This window comes from Martes martes (assembly GCF_963455335.1).
Source record: "Martes martes genome assembly, chromosome: X".
NCBI classification, from domain to species: domain Eukaryota; kingdom Metazoa; phylum Chordata; class Mammalia; order Carnivora; family Mustelidae; genus Martes; species Martes martes.
The window spans coordinates 105,744,936-105,762,265 of NC_137897.1; positions in this window are offsets into that span (position 1 = coordinate 105,744,936).

Consider the following 17,330-nt stretch of genomic DNA (forward strand, 5'->3'; position numbering starts at 1 on the left):
CAAGCACGACCCAAGCCACAGTGAGCCTGGTTCCTTCCTTTCCCAGAAGGAAGCTAACATGGCTTTCCCTTTGTTTGAAGGTGCTGGGTTAAAAAACACTAGCTGTAGGTTCAGAGGGAGGTAGGAGGCCCTAAAATCAGTTTCCCTCCTCACCTCTCTACTGTTTATGTTGAATTTAAAATGAATCAGCCCACGGACGCCTGGGTGACTTAGTCGGTTAAGCATCTGCCTTCGGCTCCGGTCATGGTCCTGGGGCCTTGGGACCGAATCCCGCATCAGATTCCCTGCTTCTCCCTCAGCCAGCCGCTCCCCCTGCTTGTGCTCTCTCTGCCAAATAAATAAATAAAATCTTTTTTAAAAATTTAAAAATAAAATGAATCAGCCTGAGAAACTACCATCCGTCCAAGCCAAGGCAGAAGACTCCCTACGCTGACACGGACGAGGCCAGACTACTCTCAGAGCTCGGCATGAGCCCCTGTCCTGGAAGGTATACAGCCACAGGCCTGGGCCACAAGCTTCCATTCCATCATCGGCTTCCTCCTTGACCCGGTTTGAATTTGTCAGAACTCCCACCCCTCTTGCAGAACGGTTTTGTTTGCTTGCCCGACCTCTGCCTGGTCTCCCCAGGGCAGGTTGCTTTGCTCTCCCTCAGCTGGCCAAGCTGGCTGACTGCCTAATGGTCCCAAGAGATGGAAAGGCACCCTTTACCTCTCTCTGGTTTGGGGCCATTTTTACTGCCTCTCTGGAGTTACCATCAAGGACTTTAAAAACATCTTGGTAAATGCAGATGTAGAGGCTAGATAGGATTGTGGTCACCTTGGCCTTCGTTTTTCTCGCTGCTCGCAGAGTAGGAAAATTCAGTGCTGTTTTTGGACTTGACCCAACACCTTTTCTGTCCAGAAAGCCAATAACTCACTCCCGGGGTGACTTGTTTGGCTCTGCTGGCTTTGTCATGTATCATATATTATAGATGATCTATCATAGTCATTGGCAAAGCTAAGCAATGCCCAAACTCCACTCCTAGATCCCAGCACCGACTGCCAGAGGTAACCATACAGTAACATTAGAGAGACATGGTGGGCTGTTAAACCCATCTGCGTGATTTGAGGTGAAAGTGTAGAAGACTTCCAAGTTTCTTGGATCAGTATCAGTAGAATTTCTTTTGGACTCTAAATACCTCGAAAGATCATATTTTCTACGTTACTTGGAATCTGTTTTCACATCAAGTGAATATTGTATACAGAACACCGTGCTCAACGTTCAAGGGACTACTGCCCAGGTTTTAGGAAGGGATACACGGCATGTGCTGTGGAAAAATGATAAACAATCCAACGTAGTACAGGCTGAGTCAAAAGGAATGGTATAGAGCAGACGGCAGACGCACACGGAGGACTTTATCCTTAGTTGATGTATAACCGCTTAAACTCATTTCTAAGCACTGCCCTTAGGCCTTTTCAATGGGGACAATGACATACTCTGGGAGAGGTGGGGTGGAACACCGCTGACCACCTAGAGTTAAATGAAACCTCATTAACCCATTGCCAGCCTGCACCCAGAGGGCCCTGTGCAGTCGCTGGCTTCCTGTGGCTAATGTTGGTCTCTCCAGGAGGCCAAAAAAGTGTCTGCCAGGTGGTTGGCACCTCACCTTGCATTCTACGTGGGGAGGGAAGATAAATAAACGTGGAAGAAGCTGGGAAGACCGGTGACCTGACCTCCCTGGGAAATACCCCGCTATATTTCGAGCCACCTGGTCACTCAGCTTAATGATTTTAAAAGAAGACATTATGTTGTTCAGTGGCCTGTAGTGAAGGTTGCACTCTGCCAGGGAAGAGAAAATAAATGTCTGTGGGAGTGGGGAAATAGTAGGGACCTCCTTGGGAAATTCTCTGCTGATCACTTAGCTTATTAATTTTTAAGAGACATTCTGAGAGCCTGCAGTCAGGAAATGTGCTGTGGGTGGGGGGGGGCGGGGAGAAGCCATTTAGCAGAGACGAGAAGACCATGAGCCCCTGGGAACCCACCAGGAGCATTTACAAGGATGAAGACACAAGCGTCCCATTTTCTACCTCTTTACACTTTTCCAAGCACTTTTACATGTACTACCACAAAATCATAGAATTTGCCCCACCTCAGAGTGGGACTTTGGGACTTATCCATGACTTTATGGAATTACCCAGTATGGCCTCCCACCCCAGGCAAGACTGTCACCTACAAAATCCTTCTCGCTGAATTTTCAAAGAAGCACTCCACGGAAGCCAGCTTAGCACCTTGCACCATCTCTATCTTGGAGAAAAACCAGCTGAGGGCCTAGAGAGTTCCAGAACAAGATGATACAGTCAATTTGTGACAAACTGGCCTTTGACAGAGGAGTCCCAGTTCTTTCCAAGCTATCACTTTTATCTTTATTGTTTATCTTTTATCTTTATATCTTTATAAGATATAAAGATCTTTTATCTTTAAGGGGATAGATTCTGGTCAATCTTCTGGTCCTTACTATGTAACTTGGTACCGAATTGTTCGCTCATTGCTTTAGAAGCTCCAGATCAGTTAACCCAACTAGAGTACAAGATCCCTGGAGACAAGACTCATATCTCCTACTGCCTTTGAACCTCTATCCTCTCCCCACCTCACCACCAATGTTAGGAGTCCCTGGAAGATATTTAACAAACGCCTAAAATGAATGGATTAACATTTGACAATTTCTGAGTTACTCCTATTATATCTTAAAGGTATGCCAGATTCTACTTTCCACAGTTATACCCTCATCTTTGGAAATTTCACTTGGTTGTAGAGATTAGGGCTACTTAGGCAGGTTAAAATACTCTGGTATCAGGGCTTACATAGGGGGAATGTCTTGATATAGCAGATCGCCTTTCTCGATGGACGAAATAACTGACAATTACCTAGGTCTGATACTGGCAAGTTGAGGATCCAAAATCTTTATTTCCCTTAAAAGCCCTGGCTTACTCTGTTCTAAAGAACAGAGTAATTGTATTGCCCCTTTCTGGCCATTGGAACATTTTAAATAAGACATGCTGTGCTCATATTATATCTTAATGTGAGAGAAAGAGTTCTAATCAGGGTTATTTGTCATGGGCTTTTGACATAAACTAGTGTCTTCCAAGAGTGTTAGGCCACAGTAAAGATAAGAATCAAAGACAAGAATCAATTACACAGAAATATCCATAGGACTGACTACTTAGCCAAAACATGCACTTTTTTCTGAAGTTAAAACTTGGGGCTTGGTGAGATATTTCTATTAAAAACAACAACAACAACAAGATTTGGGGCACCTGGCTGGCTCAGTTGGTGGAGCGTGCAACTCTTGATCTTGGCGTTGTAAGTTCAAGCACCACATTGGATGTAGAGATTACATAAATTTTTTAAAAAATCTTCAGGGGTACCTGGGTGGCTCAGTGGGTTAAGCCTCTGCCTTCGGCTCAGGTCATGATCCCAGGGGCCTGAGATCGAGCCCCACATCAGGCTCTCTGCTCAGCAGAGAGCCTGCTTTCCCCCCGCTCTCTCTGTGCCTGCCTCTCTGCCTACTTGTGATCTCTGTCAAATAAATAAATAAATAAAATCTTTAAAAATAAAAAAAATAAAAAACAAAAATAAAATAAAATAAAAAATCTTTAAAAACAGCAAGATTTTAAACTGCTGTCTATACCTCGACTTAAAAAAAAAAAAAACAACCCTCTCTTTAGTTCATAATTCTTTTGATGCTGTTGACATACAGAAAAACCCTAGCTGATCAGTTTCCATTCCTCTCTGCTCATTCTTTCAATTCTCCTTTCCCATAAACAGAATCTATATTGCAATAAGCATCTCCCGCTACTGCCATCCAAGGAATCCGGAAAGGGTGTTAGTTAAGTAGCTATGAGTTTTCACAGTGCTGTAATTTTTATAGCTATAATGGAGCCTCCCATCACCACCACTCCTCTACCAGAGATGGGTTAGCTACCCCCAAAAGTCTTTCAAGAGGAGAACAAGGGACAGAATCTGGCAGATTTACCCTAACCAAACACCACCTAGGCAGAAGGGGCCCAACCTGTCTGGTGAGATTCTTTCAAACACGTTTTATACTACCCAGGCTTAAATTCACCAGGGGGGAAAGAAACCAACACTGAAATTTACCAGGAAACTTTTAAGGTAGAGTAATAGAACTGCTAGGATACACTTAAACATAACTTTCTAAGCTTAAACTGCATAATAATCTTTTCCAGATCCTTTTAGTTGACGTCTTAGTCCAAGAAAAACCTTATATGGACTTGCACACATTTAGCCTGATGCAAGTTTGGCCCCTATCAAGCCCCTTAGACTTGGCCCTGCACAAATTCATGCTGTCACCTGCAGCCTGGCTCCTGCCGTGGTCCCGTTGCTCCTTACAACACCTTATCCTGTGAACATTCCAGTCTTTCTCCTCAGGCCCCCAAGGCCTCTACCTCCCAACTCCCCATTCTTAGTAGATGAGCTTGTCAAAGGTTGCTGAATGAAACTGAAGCTGAGAGTCTGAACTCTTTTAGCGACTGGAGGTGTGAGAGATCTCCCACATCAGATGAAGACTTTTTTTTCCTCAAGACTCTCAAAGTTATCCCTCCCTCTCTGCTTTAGAGTTAGTTCATCCCTTCCCACCTTCCTCCTTCCACATTTCTCCTCTCCCTCTACACTTGCACTGTCCTATCTGGCTAGGCTAGGACATGTGTCCTAGAACATGTGGCTATTTAAATATAAATGAATTAAAATTAAATAAAATTTAAAAGCCAACTTTGCTATTGCCTCAGCCACATTTCAAGCGCTCAGCAGCCACTCGTGGCTAGTGGCCACTGTATGGGGCAGCGAAGATACAAAACATTTCTATCGCTGCAGAAAGTTCTATGGGATAGCAACGATCAGTAGGATCCTCCGGTTCATTACCTAGCTCACCGGCTCTTCGATCTCACCACAACGGCGACAACTACCTTACAAATGACCATCCTACTCTTGTAGCTAGCAGACTCTAAATGTCTCCACCATTTTTTTGGTCGGTCATCACCCTCTTAAAATGTCTTCTCTCTAACCTGTTCCTCCCACCTCGGGTCCCTGGCACAGCACCACTGCTGAGGTGCTGGTCAGATGAGACCATGAGCTTCCCTCCTTGATCATCCACTCCAGGATCCTTGCTATGCCTCCCTCCTGTCCCCAAAGTCCCGTCCTCCATTCTTTCTGCCAGCCCTCCTCTGACGAGCTCGTCTCTTGTTGCTCACCTTTAACTAGCTGCTCTATGGAAGTGGGATTCAATCTCAGGGCTCAAGATGCTAATTTCTCACCTATATGCCTGGCATGAAGAGTCAGGGACTGAAGGGGCAGAAACAAAGACATGGGATGGCTCTGGCCAAAGGAGCTTTGCCTATATAATAATCCTGCTGTAGTCTTTCTTCCGGCTAGTTTCGAAGTCTCAAGAAGGCACAGAAGTTCTTTTTCTTTTTGATTTCTTCTTCCTCCTTTTGGAGGGCGGGGGCGCATTAGTACACTCCACACTGCCACTACATAGCGAACCACACAATAGTTGTAGATCAAAATGGAAAAGCAGGTACTCACGCTAAGGTAACACAATGCGGTAAGCCTGAAGTCAAGGAAGCGGACAGGACAACACCTCCCCCCCTTCTGGAAGGAACGCATAAAGTACACTCTAACCTTTAACAGCATATGACATCTATAATTAACATGAAGGGATGTCAGAACTTGTCTTCTCCCTTTGGCTTTTTTTTTTTCTTCTTCCAGCAGACACATTGCTCTGTTGATCAGAAAGCTAAGAAAGCAAGCAGGTAGAAATCTACAACTCATTCAGCTAAAGGAAGATTAAAATAATAGACCACACAGTGCATGGTGCTGGAGTTGGTCACACTTAGGGACAAGTACATCCTGACCAAAGTTCCTCTCCAGCACCCCCAACCCAGCCTTATTGAGGTATATACAGTTGACCCTTGAACCACTGGATTTGAACTGTGTGCCTCTACTTATATGTGGATTTTTTTTACAGTACAGTATTGTAAATGTATTTTCTCTTCCTTGTGATTTTTTAAAATACATTTTATTTTTTTAAATATTTTATTCATTTATTTTGACAGAGAGAGAGCGCGCAAGCAGGGAGAGGCAGAGAGAGAGAAGCAGGCTCCCTCCTGAGCCGGGAGCCCGATGCAGGGGCTCGATCCCAGGACCTTGGGATCACAACCTGAGCTGGAGACAGACACTTAATGACTGAGCCACGCAGGCGCCCCTTCCTTATGATTTTCCTTTTTTTCTTTTTTAAATTTATTTGACAGACAGAGATCACAAGTAGGCAGAGACGCAGGCATAGAGAGAAGGGGGGAAAGCAGGCTCCCTGCTGAGCAGAGAGCCCAATGTGGGGCTCAATCCCAGGAGCCTGGGACCATGACCTGAGCCAAAGGCAGAGGCTTTAATGCACTGAGCCACCCAGGCGCCCCTCCTTATGATTTTCTTAATAATATTTTCTTTTCACTAGCTTACTTCATTGTAAGAATACAGCATATGAGACACATAGCATACAAAATAAGTGTTCATTGACTTTATGTTATCAGTAAGGCTTCTGGTCAACAGTAGGCTGTTAGTCGTTGAGTTTGGGGGAATCAAAAGTTATACATGGATTTTTTAAAAGATTTATTTATTTATTTAGAGAGTGCATGTGCATGTGCATGAAGTGGGGGGAGGGGCAGAAGGCAGTAGGAGAGAAGCAGACTCTCCACTGAGTGTGGAGCCCAAGCCAGGGCTGGAGCTCACAATCCTGAGATCACGACCTGAACGAAAACCAAGAGCCGGGCACTCAACTGACTGAACCACCCAGGCGCCCCTGTCAGAAGTTACACAAGGATTTTTGACTGCACGGGAGTAGGGGGTCAGTGTTCCTAACTCCCGTGTTGTTCAAGGGCCAACTATAGCTGACAAATAAAATTGTAATATATTTAAAGTGTACAACATGGTGATTTGCTATATGTATACAATACACAAATACACAAATATACATTTGCTATGTGTATACAATCAAGTTAATAAGCATATCCATTACCTTACCTAGTTACTTTTTTTTTTTTTTGTAAAAATGCTTAAGATCTACTCTCTCGGCAAATTTCAAGTACCCAACACAGTATTATTAACTATAGTCACCATACTGTATATTAGATCCTCAGAATTTATTCATCTTATGACTGGAAGTTTGTACCCTTTGACCAACATCTTCCCATTCCCCCCACCCTCCAGCCCCTGGCAACCACCATTCTACTCTGTTTCTATGAGTTTGACTTTTTTTTTAGATTCCACACATAAGTGATACCATACAGTATCTGCCTTGCTCTGTCTCCTGACCAGTGTTCATGAAATGTAAATTCAACACCCAAAATCCACAAGCGATGCTAAGGACCCACGGAAACCGGAGAAATTTACACCAGACAGATATGGGTAGTCCAAAACTCAGTGATCTTTGACAGCTACAAGGTCAAAGACAGTTTTTCACGGTGATTTGTATGAAGTTTCCTTCTAAAAGAAAAACAAATTTAAAAGTGGGCATTCAGTTATATATAAGGTAATCAAAGTGGCAAAAATAATCTCTAAAGTGAGCATTTACTAGGCAATTTGGGTTAAAATGATATAAAAGGCAGATTGTTTGGGCCAGTATATCTGCTTTTCTTGCACTTGAAGAAAATTTATAGATGAAGAAACTGCTTTAAAAAAAAAAGAAAGAAAGAAAAAGGAAAGCCTCCTTTCCCACAGCCTTCTGCCAAACAGATTCTGTTGCTAGGTAAACATAAGCTACCAACAATTTATGTACCAATATATATAGCAAATTGTAGCTGAGAGGAAGCTCGCTAGCTTATGAAACAGATGGTAGATTTGTGTCATGGCCCAAGAAAGAACAGGGCTTTGCCACGATGAGCCATTGCAAGTTTCCCTGACAATTTCCTTGCCTAATAAACACTCTGATTTTTTATGCTGTGAAGCTGGAGGAGCATGGAATCATGTAGAAAAGAAGAGAGTAGGAAGGAATGGCAAAGATGATGCTGAGAGTTGGAATTACTGGTTTTAAACTTTGTGTTTAAATATACGGTAACAGCAATATAACCAACACAGCTCGTAATATATCCCTCAGACTTGCCGTGCGAGTTGAAGTCAAATTTCATACGCCCAACTACATCAACTGCTATTGCACTGTAACAAATTTAAGAAAGCCTGGTCAGGCAATCAGGGGCGGAACAAGAGGCTATAATCTTCCATGAGAGAATGCAGCCATGCTTATGAAGATTTTGCAAAAAGAAATTTCAGCAACTTAAGCCCTTGCTTGCAGGTCATTTTCTCATCCAAACTAAACTGGTGCTTGTGTAATAAGCAACTGGTTCACAACTGGACTTCAACGTCCACCATATCCTGGAACAAACTGTTAAACCACACTCAGATCCACACTGACATCTGTAGGTAACTGACAGAGGACTTCTATGAATTGATTTCTAGACACAGATTCTCAACCATTCATCGCAGTAGTGTGTGAACCCACAAAACCTAAATACCCTGGAAGACTGTTTCTTTAAAAAATACTCACAAAGTTTAAGTCTTTTCAGAGACTAAAATATTGTATCTAGAGCCTGAACTCAATTACACAGAGAAAACCCACAAACACAGAGCTATGTCTACCTGGTGTATTTAGGGTGACTTTTTATTTTCACTTTAGAATGTTCTATTTTCCAGTGCTTTTCATGTATTCTCCAACGACCATATAGCACTTTTATAGGAAGTTATCACTACCCCAATTTTTACCTCCAACGCTTCCTTGTCCCAATATGTATTCACGTTCATCAAAGCCTTAAAACAAAACAAGCCTGCAGAGCGCTGTTTTGCTAAGCAGCGTGCTTAGCGTGCTCTCAAAACTCCTAAATACACACAAAGAGATGTATAGCACACTCAAACTGCTCTGGTCTAATACATGTGATTTTTTTTCTATGGGACCTTTCAACTGAGCAAAATGTCCAAGTCGCATTTATTGGATCAATCTCTAATTACAATATTAGAGAAAACAGGATCGACTACCAAGAGGCTCCTTGTACAATGACTGTCTGGAGGAAAGCCTGTTTTTCTGGGCTTGAAAAAAATCAAGTGACTCATTCAAAGTCTGAGGTAAAAATCAACATTTGAAGAAAGCCGTATTCTACACGTAAAAAAATTAAGTGTAATAGAAAAACACACGTACAGTTGTGCTACAGAGCAAATGTTTATTGATGTATTTATTTTGGGGTGCCTGGGATGCATTTGCTTGAAGACCCGGAGCTATGGTTGTTAGAGTTCCCAAGTGAACTCACAAAAGGAAAGCTCAAATACTGTGGGTTTACAACAAAACCGTAGGAGGCGATTTCAGCAATGAGATCAAACAAATTTAAGAATCTTCTTAGAAATAAACTAGTCCTCAGTTTTCTTGTTTGGGTGCGTGAGAAAATAATTCTAGAAAGATAAGCAAGCAGGACTTTTTCCAGCACTTTTCATTGTTGGTCCCTAATTCCCCTTTAAAACTCGCAACTTCTACTTATTTTTTATTTTATGCTGATGGGCCTTGCCTAACCTTCTACTTTAGGTAATAAATGGGTAAGAGTTGGAACTTGGGGAGAAAAATTAGGAGAGAGATTTTGCAATAAAATTCACGTAGGCACCCAAAAAAGAGACTGGGGAGAGGGAACTAAAGAAACTATGGATGTTGCCTCCACTTGACTCACCCAGTCATTCATTCAACTATGAAGTGCCAGGACCCAAGCAGTTCATTCATTCAACTATTCAGCCCTCTCCCCAAGGGCGCCACACGGTCAAGTTGACTGCATATTCTCAAAATCGTATGTGCATCTCTCTCTACTATGTGTGGAGTATCTTTTCACATGTTTAAGGATCATTCGTTTATTCTGTGGTTCGTGAATTCATGTTTCTACACATTTTCCTTTCGGTATTTTCAGCCTTGGGCCCTCCTGTGAAATTCGAGAGCTTTTCATGTATTGGGGATATTAGCCTTTCATGTAGGGTATGGTAGAAATATTTTTCTCCAAGTTTTGTCATCTTGCTTTTGACTTGGCTTATGTTTTTTGCCGTGCAAAAGTTACTTTCATTTTTATGCAGTTGTCATTTTCCATCTTTTTTTATTACATCTGGATTTGCAGTCATATGCAGAAAGCCTTTCCCCATACCCAGGTTTTCTTCGAGCACTTGCATGGCTTTATTTTTTACATTTAGATCCATTTGAAGTTTACTCCAGTGTACAGTGTAAGGTGTGCAGCCAAATTATCTAATTTTTGTGGTTATCCAGTTATCCCAATAACATTTATTAAAATGTCCATCCTTGCCCCAGTGACTTGCTTATTATTATATATTTAAAATAATTATATATTTACTTATATATAAGATTATAACAATATATAATATTTTACATTTATTATATATTATTACATAATATTTAAAATTTTATTATATATTAAATTTTCATATACACCTGGGTCTACTTCTGGACTTTCTGCTTTATTCCATTGATCTGTCTGTTCATGCACCAGTACAATAATGGTAACAAGTTATAATATACTGAATAATAATTTAACAAAATAATTTGAAGTGATATGCAAAAAGAAGGGGGGGCAGCTTTCTTTAACAGAATGGTAGCTAATAAATGACAGAATTAGGAAAACATCATTTTGCAGCCACCATTAAAAACTGATTCAGGGGGGCGCCTGGGTGGCTCAGTGGGTTAAAGCCTCTGCCTTCAGCTCAGGTCATGATCCCAGGGTCCTAGGATCAAGTCCCACGTCGGGCTCTCTGCTCAGCAGGGAGCCTGCTTCCCTTCCTCTCTCTCTGCCTGTCTCTCTGCCTACTTGTGATCTCTATCAAATAAAAAAATAAAATCTTTTAAAAAAATAAAAACTAAATAAAAACAACTGATTCAGATAAGCATCACTAATGAGTGCTAAAACTATCCCGTGAAAGTGTTTGGGGAATAGGACACGTACAGAGTCACACCTAGTTTTTATTGTCAATTCATTAAGTACAAAGGGGTAAGAGTACCTTTTCAGTGGAAGAATCTGGAGAACACTACTTTCACCAAGTGATCAAACTTGGCATCACCAACGGGACAACTGATGTCACCTACCTCCCGATATGGTACAATGGGAATCACCTACATGGTATTCTTGCCAAAAATGTTTAACAGTTCACTGAATCTAATCATGAGGAAACAATCTGAAAAATCCAAATTACAAGACATTATGTAAAATAACTGGCCCAGGCTCTTCAAAATAAACATTTCATGAAAGATGGAAAAAGTGGGGGACTGTTCTGTAAAAAAGAAAACTAAAGGGGTGTCTGGCTGGCTCAGGCAGTACAGCATGTGGACTCTTGATCTCGGGGCTGTGAGTTTGAGCCCTACGTTGGGTATAGAGATTACTTCAAAAAAAAATTCTAAATCTTTAAAAAAACAAAAAAGAAAACTAAAGAGAGGGGCACCTGGGTGGCTCAGTGGGTTAAAGCCTCTGCCTTGGGCTCAGGTCATGATCCCAGGGTCCTGGGATGGAGCCCCGCATGGGGCTCTCTGCTCAGTGGGAAGCCTGTTTCCTCCTCTCTCTCTCTGCCTGACTCTGCCTGACTCTCTGCCTACTTGTGATCTCTATCTGTCAAATAAATAAATAAAAATCTTTAAAAAAAAAAAGGAAGAAAACTAAAGAGAGAGGACAAGTAGATAAATTTGCATGGCCTTTGATCCTGAATTTTGGATGCTCTGTTCAAAAAAGAAAAGCTCTGGGGCAGCGCTTGGGTGGCTCAATGGGTTGGGCATCTGCCTTTGCCTCAGGTCATGATCCCAGAGTCCTGGGATCAAGCCCGGGATCAGGCTCTTTGCTCAGCAAGGGTGTCTGCTTCTCCTTCTCCCTCTGCAGCTCACCCTGCTTGTGCTCTCCCTCTCTCTCACACTCTCTCTCAAATATATAAATAAATTCTTTTAAAAAAAAGAAAAGAAAAGCTCTAAAGGAGATTATTGGGAAAATGAGAAATGTGAATATGGACTATGAATTAAATAAAATTATCTTATCGATGTTAAATTTCTTGGGTGTGCTAACAAAATTGTGATTATATAGGCAAACGACTCTGTGTCTCTGTGAGACCATTCTAGACCAACTGATCACCTTCCAGCTTGCCCATAAACTCGTGAGAAAAAATGAACAACTATGGTTATAAGGCACTAAGGTTTAGGGGTGGTGGGGAGAAGGGGGAGAACACACAGTCACAGCTCATACAATGATATCGTCTGTGTAAAACTTTGGGAAAATGAAAATACCGATGCATTTGTTTGCATAACTCTCTGTAAGGAAACACAGGAAACTGAAAATACGACCGTCTGGGGGAAGATTAACTAGGGTGGCTCCCATGAAAATGGGAGGGACACATTTCACTGTCTACTCTTCTGTACCTATGGAATTTTGAAATATGTGAATTTATTTCCAATAAATGAATAAGTAAATGAATAAAATCTGTTTCTTTACTCAAACCTTTTTAGAACCCTTAAATCATCTCTAGTGGGTAATGGGAACTCTCATACCCTACAGGAGAGATTATAAATTGGTACAATCTTGGGGGTGTGGTGGAGGTGTGGTTTTAAGTTACTCCTATAAAATATGTAAATGCATATGCAATGCACAGACTGTCTCTGGAAAAAAAAACCACCAGAAGCTGGTAACACTGGATGCATCTGAGGAAGGACCTTACGGAACTAGGGGTCAAGAGTAAAAGGAAGACTGACTTTTTTCTATATGCCCTTTTTACTACTTGAATTTTTTACACTGAACTTGTATTACCTTTTCAAAAGGAAAATAATGAGTAAAGTGCACATACCCTTTGACCCAACAATTTATCACTTCTAAAAATCTCTCCTGCAGAAATACTTACAGAAGCAAAAGTAAATGTATATTAATACTTATGTATACTAATAAATTATAAAGAGCCTAAATGACCATCAAGTAAGGATTCGTTAAATAAATTATGGAATGTTTGTACAAGGGAATAATATACAGTTGCTAAAAATGAACCTATAAACCATCACCCAGTTCAACATAGAACATTCCAGAACTCCTAGAGTACTCCCTAATGCCTACTTCAGCCATTCACCCCCTATGAATTATCACAAACTGAATAAACCCATATAAGCATCACCAAGGTCAGCATAGAACATTCAGAACTTTTGAAGCACCCCCTAATGTCAATTCCAGCCATTTAACACTCTATGAATTATCACAAACCAAACAAACCCATTTAATAAATCACCCAGGTCACAGAAAATTCCAGAACTCCTGAAGCGCCCCCTAATGCCCACTTCTAGCCATCCACACTCTATGAATTAACACACGCTGAATAAACACTTGTAACCATCACCCAGGTCACAAAGAACATTCTAGCACATTCCACAGAACATCCAGTTTGTGCTAATTCATCAAGCAGTACACTCTTTTGTATGTATGCTATAATTCAATAAAAATCTCTAAAATATGCATGCATATCTATTATAAATATGTTTGCATATTATAAAAAGGCTAATTAAGTATACAAATCAAAGTACTACATTATAGATGAGAAGGCTGTGCGGGGAGGAGTTTATTTACTTTGATTCTAGAAGGACTGAAATTTTTATAGTGAGCTTTTTTCTTCATAACTGATTATTTCAAAATGAAAAACTAATGAAGAAAAATACATACAAAAAAAAAACTAATTTTAAGAACGGCTACGAGACATTAGTTTTGTCCTTGAGGACAAACCATATACCATCAGGATTATAAATCCTAGAATTCTTGACCCACCATCTGGAACAGTCAGCACCCCTCTTCCCGCCATCCCTAGCCCATAGATCTTGAGGGAATTAAATGCTTAAAGAACCGATTCAAAGAAACACTTTACCAGCCTAGGCTTTCACCTCAAACTTCGATGTAGTCACCAAGTAACTAAAAATATAGACTAAAAATTTTATAGACCAAAAATTCCTTTTGCCTGAGACACCTGGGTGGCTCAGTTGGTTAAGCGTCTGCCTTTGGCTCAGGTCATGATCCCAGCGTCTTGAGATCAAGTCCCACAACGGGCTCCTTGCTCGGCAAGGAGCCTGCTTCTCCCTCTGTCTGCCACTCCCCTGCATGTGCTCGCTTGTGTGCACTCTCTCTCTGACAAATAAATAAAAGCATTCATAAATAAATAAATAAATATTCCTTTTGCCCAAAGCAGACAGGCTTCAGTGACTCAGACTAGAAACTTCTTTCTTTGAGGCTGAACTTCTAACCTTAGCTTTGGAGCCCTAAACACTCTTTCAGTCAGAAGAGAGGTAAGCAAAGAAACTGAAGAAAAACCACACGTAGGGAAGGCAAGAAACCTTTTAGGGTAACTGAGCAGTCCTAGTTTGCCTGGGACTTTCCTTGTTTTAGCACTGAAATTCCCCCGGAAACACCTCAGTCCCAAGCAAACCAGGTCTCAAGTCCTCTTTAGGCTCCTTTCCCCCTGAGCCCCAACCAAGTTCCCCCTTGACCTTGAATGTGCCAGAGGGGTTTCTTCTCCTCAGAAGCTAAAGGAGAGGTACCAGACTTCTTTTACCACACTTCACAGGAGAAGAGCAGAATCAGAATCCCAGAAAGAGGATCCAAGAGGCACCCAAGAAGAGCATTCCACACAGATTCCACAGCTTTTAACCTCTTCATACCATCAACTCCACACACCACTGCGACCCAGTGCTTTCCCTGGATCTAAATTCTGATTCAGATTTTACTTTGAAGAGAAGGGGCCATATCTAGGGATCACTCCTATCAACTCGCTTTTTGTTATGTTCATGGCTTAAATACACGTTATTTTAAAATATTGTTTGCTAAGTCTGTGCTCCCAGAAAACTTCACATCCCTGTCACAAATGGGAAACCAGTCCCACATGCCACAAACAGAAAGTACATATTAGGTATAACTTAGAAATATTACCTAAAGGTGGTACTTCTTGACGCAGGCTCCTCAAGCGAGTTTTCCTCAGCAATGCCTGGAAGAAGCCTGAAGCTCCTCCTAGAGGTCAGTGTGTGGTTCACACTTTCTCAGGGATTTCTTCCAGCTCCTTCTACAGATGAGAGTGATTTTCTTTTAGCTCCCCCTATTGGTTAGAGTGTGGGGTTACTGCTCAACCAAATTTTATTGAGTGACTGCTATGTTCTGGATACAGTGCTAGCCGCCGAGGCTACAGAGCTTCGAGAAAACGGGGAGCGGAGCGATTTGGGGTTATAATTGAGCAAGGGTTGGAAGAGAAGGGAAAGAGGAAATTAGGATATTTAAGCCCAGACTGTGCTGCTTGTCTCCCCTTCCTCTGCCCCCCCTCCTTTATTTAAGCCACAGCAATTTGACTTTTATCCCTTCCACCTCACCAAAAGCACACTCACGGAAGTCTCTAGGAGACCTCATTATCGGGCCCGATGGGAAGTTTTTGGTCCTCATCTTAAGTGACTGTGGAGACGACTCTCCTTAGCTCTGCCGAGAATGTTGGCTTGTTTCTCCAGGTTTTTCTCCTACCTCTCTTGCCGCCCCACCTCTCCTTCAGCCTGTCTTTTAGCTGTTGTGCTTGTCAGGACTTTGTCCTTAATCCTCGCCCCCATTCATCTTGCTATTTCCATCTACGTGCACAGCTTCCACCTCCTAAAAGACCACATGCGGCCCCTGTTTCTCTCTCCGGCCTCCTTTTCTTCTATTAGCAAATTACTTCTCTCTGGGTGATGAATTCACCTGTGTCCCATTTCCCTCCACCCGACTCCCACCGGCACCCCAGGTTTGCTCTCCCAGATTCAGCTTCCGGGTTTCCTCTTCGAGCAAGCATTCCAGAAGCACAGCCCAGGTTATGTCAGGTGCTCTCCTTCCGTGTTCCCCTGCTTCACCCAACACCAGTGTCGACTGCTTGGTCTAGTTCTGTTTATTGCACCAGGCTGGTCTACTTGAAGGCAGGAACGTAATCTGCATTTAGTTTCCGGCACAAGGCTAAGTATTTGTCAAATTGATGAATACATGAAATCACTGAGCTCTGAACCATTCAACACAGAGGAAGAAGAGCTGGAGAGGGGTGGGTAGACGGGATGGATAGGAGCCAGGGACATTTAAAGCCTGAGTATGTAGCCCTTCCTCCCTTTCCCTTCTGCAGAGGCAGCCGGGGCTGGTGGGACTGGAGGGACATCGGGGTCAGCGCAAGGAGATGGCTGCGGCTGAGGAGGCAGCCAAGTGACAGGGTCAGAAATTGTTTACGTCCAGGGGAGACGAGCAGTCACATTGCGGATAAAGGGGACCAGGGTTGTCCCTATCAGAGAATGGAGTTACAAATATGGATAGGGTGGGCACTGGAAGGAACCCTGTGGCATTGAACTGGAATTGGAGGTACCAGTTTAAACTCATTTGTAATAGATGAACAGATGTGTGTGTGTGTGTGTGTGTGTGTGTACACATTTACATAGATTTTCTCTATGCTGAAAAAGCCTTTAAACCATGATGCCCTGGTAGGAACGATTATACTTGGTGTAGGTGTAGTGCCTATACCTTGGCTTTGAAATACCATTTTCCATTAAAAGCAATCGGGGCTCCTTAGAGAAATGTCTGATCCCAAGAGGCTGGAGCAAGGAAAGTATGAATCGGGACATCTTAAGCCAGGTTGTGAAACGCTGCTCAAAAAACCCCCGAGGTTTGTCAAAAGGACACAGGAGCCAGCTTGGAGGGGCTCTCAACTGTCCAAATCTGAGATGTGAATATCAAAATAATGAAAATGATTTTTTTAAAGACTTTATTTAGAGAGAGAGAGAGAGTGTGTGCACACACGTGTGTGGGAAGAGATGAGAATCTCAAGTAGACTGTGCTGACAGCAGAGCCCCAAACAGGGCTCCATCTCAAGACCCTGAGACCGTGACCTGAGCCAAAATCAAGAGTCAGACGTTTAACCAAATGTACCACCCAGGTGCCCCAATAATGAAAATGATTTAAAACCCAATGACTAAAATAGGAGTCCACGAGTCCACACTGATGCAAATAAATGGTGAAGGGAAATTCCTTTTTTACAGTAGAATGCCAACTAGTAAATGTAGAAATGTAAATGTAGAAAGAATAATAGAATGAGGGTCACGATTAGGGGCCATCTTACTACCATCGGACATGGAAGATCAATGGATCCTAAAACTAGCGAAAGTTTGAGGTCACAGGATACTTAATACACAAAGCATTTTATTAATTTCAAAGGGAAAACACTAACTGTACAGGTATCTGGCAGACACCACCTTAACTGAAGGATCA